Here is a 5,009-nt window from a genome sequence, read left to right on the forward strand (position 1 = left end):
GGAAGTAGGCGGCAAACAGCGTACAACGGAGTCCAATTGGAGTGTCACAACTCTTTCTCTCTATGGCTTTGGGTAGGCCCACGTAGTGCAGGGGGTGTGGTCCACACAGGAGCAGAGGGAACACATCAATGTCCTGGAACTCTGGACTTTTCTTCCAGGACTACGGGGGAAGCATGTGTTGGTCTGGTCGGACAACACCACAGTGGTCTACCATATCAACCACCAAGCCGGGCCCAGGTCCCTGAGACTGCTGTCCCTAATACATCAGCTCCTGGTTTGGGCGTCGTCTCGCCTCACCAGCCTCAGGGCGGCCTATATTGCAGGCTGGCGCAACGGGCCCGCGGACTTCCTCTCCCGCACGTCGCCTCTTCCGGGGAAGTGGCGGCTCCACCCGGAGGTGGTGGATCACATCTGGGGGACATTCGGCAGAGCAGGCGTGGTTCTCTTTGCCTCCAGAGACACGGCCCACTGTCCCCTCTGGTTCTCCCTGTCTGACAGTTCCTGTCCTCTGGGGTGCGATGCGCTGGCCCACGATTGACCCAGAACTCTTCTTTTAGCCTTTCCCTCGTTGGGGCTGATTCACCTGACCCCCCTGTGGGTTCTCCAGGAAGGGCACAGGCTTCTGCTGGTAGCCCCATTCTGGCCAGCGAGGACTTGGTTTCCTCTGCTGCGCAGGCTTTGTTACAGCTTGCCGATGCGCTTCCCATCCAGGAGAGACCTCCTATACCAATTGGGGGGTCAGGTTCTCCATCCCAACCCGGCCGCCTGCGCCTTTGGCTTTGGCCTCTGCACGGTCCGACCCGGCGTTCTCCCGATTCGGGGGCGACGTGGGCCACACAATAGCTTGTGCATGGGTGCCATCCACTCGGGCTGTTTACACTGCCAGATGGGCAGCTTTTGCCACCTGGTGTGTCGATAAGGGGCTGGACCTCATATGTTGTCCCATTCGACCCTTGCTGGCCTTCCTTCAGGAGTTACTTAACCGGGGGCGGTCCCCTTCCACCTTGAAGATCTATGTGGCTGCCATTTCCCATTGGCATACTGGGTTCAATGGCTGCTCTGTTGGAAGGTATAGGGACATAGCGCTGTTCCTCAAGGGTGCTAGACGTTTACATCCTCCGAGGGTGGCTCCTACCTGGGATCTTCATTTAGTACTTAAAGCTCTTCATTCACCACCCTTTGAGCCAATTGCAGCAGTGGATCTGGAACGGCTCTCAATGAAGACTGCCTTCCTGCTGGCCATGGCTTCTGGTAGACGAGTGGGGGAACTGCATGGCCTGTCTGTATCCGAACCATGTTTTGTCGGTGGAACCCGGGTGGCTCCGGGGTTACCCTGTGGACCAATTCTTCCTTCATCCCGGAGGCCCCCACAGTGGCAGGCACAGTCTTGCCGCTTCAGTTATCCCGCTTCGACCCCTTCTGAAGCTCTGTGTCAAGTCAGAGCGCTGAAGGCCTATGTCCGTGCCACAGCGACTGTTCGGCTTACTGACAGCCTCTTTGTATGCTATGCTGGCCCTCGGCGAGGTTGTACCCTTTCCCAGCAACGGTTGGCACGTTGGGTTGTGGGGCCGATATCTGTGGCAAACTCTCTGCAGGGTCAGCCCCTGCCTCAGGGAGTGCGGTGCCACTCCACAAGGAGCCTGCCACTGGAGTCCATCTGCGAGGTGGCCTCATGGTCTCTGCCGACCACTTTCATGAGGTTTTATAGGATTAACATGGCTATGCCTCATCCTCTTCAGGGCATCCTGCAGCAACCACCTGGTACGTCCCGCTAAGGTAGGTGCTGCTGCCGGTTTCCGGTGGGTTGTTCTTTTCTTTCTGCATCCCTCGGGACCTTGTTGGCATACGTCATTCAGTGCTTGAAGTTACGAGAGTTACGTATATAACTACTTTTCTATGAATCCCGGATGACCGCCAGAGCGTTCGGTCCCTCTGTATTGCTGGCTCACGAGAAGATCGAGGGACTGAACTACCGGTGTCATGTGCCTATATAGGCTTCTGCTGATCACCGGTAGGTCACAGGTGACTTTGTTGATACTAATTCTCAATCTGCGCAAGCGCAAAAGTGATCATTCAGTGCTTGAAGCACCGCCTCTGGCGGTCATCCGGGATTCATAGAACCGTAGTTACATACGTAACTCTCATTCCACGTTTTCTGCCATATTTTCTGACTGCCTTTTTTGTGTATCATTTTTGGATTATCATTTTGACCACTGTTTTGCCCAGATCTACTCATTAAATCTTGCATTTCATAAACCTCGGTTGTCTGGTCGAATTCTGGGTCCTCCTGTCTCTGAGCCTCATGACACTCTGTGATTACCCTGTCATTGAGACACATAATGAAAGTTGAGCCAGAACCTAATACCTCCGTGGAGCAGGTGCTGTTGGCAGTTGCAGACAAAGTTGGACATGGAAATATTGCACACGCCTCTCATATGAATAAAGGGGCAAGCAACTCAAGTTGATTACTCAACTGGTAGAAAATGGGATTGTAATAAATGATGATTTTATTCAAATTTCCCCTTTTGCTGTTCCGTCCACCCGGATTACACCGTCCAGAGCTCTACCTTTTGTGTCGAATGAAACGCTAGTGCAGGAGTTTAAATGCTTCAGAAGATTGGCTAGCGGGATAAAAACTGTCAGTTTGGGCTGTAGGGATGTCAAACTTAAACACGTTCAATCTCTGTTGTAGTGACATTACACCATGGTTAAATTGTGTTAACTGTGACATGGGGAAGGATCAAAATTGGGTGGTTAGGAAGAGAGTTGCAGAAAAGGACAGCCTTTCTCTCAGCAGGATGCTGCTGTAAACCACACCCTACAGACTTCACCTCAGGGCCACACTTCTGGTCACCACTTCTCTCAGAACCTCTCTTTCAGACCACTTCTCCAGGGCAAAGCTACCAGCCGTCCCCATTCCTTCCTCCCTGAGAGAAAAGGAGGAAAGAGGGGCTGGCTTGAGAAAGCTAGCACCATAGGGATCGAGGCCTACAAAGCCCACCAGCTGCACGGAGAGTGCTGCTAAACTCATCTGCCTGCTTTGATGGAGGACCTCCCTGGCACCAGAGGAAATGCTGGAACGAAGCTAAGTTGCACTCAGACTTCTGCGGAAAGTAAGAGATGCCGTAACAGCTTTGTTTATTTTTGTCAGCTGTTGCAGGAAAGCAGACACGAGACGGCGGATGCCTTCCCTCACCAGACAAGCTGAGCAATCAGACTATTAAATGGACATCAGTCGAGGCCTCCAAGCTGCCCAGATCATGCTTCGGCTAGCTCCTGGCCACAGGCCTGCTTCTGCTAGGCCGCGGAGCCGCAGGCTAGCCTGCTGTTGAACAGACCAACGATTTTCCCTGCTTTTCAGTGCTCCTTCCTTGGATGGCTAAAATGGACCAAACTCACATGAGGCACGGACAGGTTGGGCAGAGAAACCAGAGGGGGAAGTTAAATGGCTCATTTGGAAATGTACCTGGATTCACCAACCCAGACATTAGATATCTCTTTCCGTGTTAAAACGAGGAGGGATATTATATGATTTACACAATTTCGGGTGTAATGAAGTGTTTGGTGTGTGGAGATGTGGGGCTCAAGCGGGTTGCTTTTCTCGCAGCCCTGTTGTGTTTCAGTTTATATAGGCCCTGAAACGAATCAGGAAAACTTAGAAGAGATTGTTTAAGATGCTGAACAGAGAGTGTTTCTTAAAATGAAAAATTTGTATTCTGTAGAAGAAATTAACTCTTTTCTGGAAGATATTTAAGGGGAATTGGTTGATGTAAAAGATTATTTTCCTGATAGTAAGAAATTAATTCAGTCGCTGAAGAAAATATAGAAAATTGCTGGTTTGGATATCTTGGACGACAAGAGGCAAAGTCATTTAAAGAAACATGTTACTAATACAAGAAGGGGAAAACAGGGTGTCAAATGTAAAATTAGAAAAAAAAGTGTTATTTTGGAATAAGTACACTATGGTGAGATTTCACTGTGTGTTTCTTTTTAGCTGTTTTTTTTTCTTATCTGTTTGTTTTCCCTCTCAAGATGCCAGGTTTAAGGGTGGCCTCTTTAAATATAAATGAGGGAAAGGATGCACATAAAAGAGCTTTGGTTGTAGAAACTATAAAACAGAAGAAGCTAGATGTCATTTTCCTACAAGAAACACACAGTGATAATGTTATTGAAGTAGAATGGGGATTATGCTGGACAGGGGAATTTTTATTTAGTCATGGAACAAATCTTTGTGCAGGGGTTGGTATTTTATTTTCTTCGACCTTAGATGTAACATTTTTGTCAAGGGAAGAACATGTTGATGGTAGTATTTTACAAGTAAAGGCAGAAATACGAGGTCATGTTATTAGTTTTGTAAATGTTTATTCACCTAATTATGATCCAGAATGAAGACATTTATTTAAAATATTGGAAGAAATTTTTGATATGCTGAATGTACTATTTAAGTCAAAGATTGGAATTGTGTTGATCATACGCTGGATAGAACAGGAGAGTAGCCACATTTTGAATCTTCTAATTTTGTTCCCCATGTTTTAACAAAGGTGGACTTTATTGATGTGTGGAGAAGGAATAGTCATTTTACTAGACAGTACACTTCCGTCAGATTGGTTGATGGTAGATGCAATGCAGATAGATTACATAGAATGTATCCTTCTAGTTCTTATATTACTTGTGTTGTTACTTGCCAAATTCTTCCTGTTGTTTTTGCTGATCATCACATCGTTTCAATGGAAATAGTTACTTATACTATAAAACATAATTATTTTCGGCATTTAACACTAAATTGTTACAGGATGTAACATTTTAGATTATTTTTGGAAGTTCTGGAAAACAAAGAAAAATTAGTTTAAGTCTATAATTCAATGGTGGCAAGTTTGGAATTATTGTCAGCAATATACTTATAGAACTACAAATACAATTAAAAAGGTAATTAAAAAAAATGGAAAAGGAAATACCAAATTTGGAGTGTTTCTATCTTTCAAAATAATGAGCAGGATTTTTTGGATAAG

Source organism: Fundulus heteroclitus, chromosome 13 (genome assembly GCF_011125445.2).
Source record: "Fundulus heteroclitus isolate FHET01 chromosome 13, MU-UCD_Fhet_4.1, whole genome shotgun sequence".
Classification (NCBI taxonomy): Eukaryota; Metazoa; Chordata; class Actinopteri; order Cyprinodontiformes; family Fundulidae; genus Fundulus; species Fundulus heteroclitus.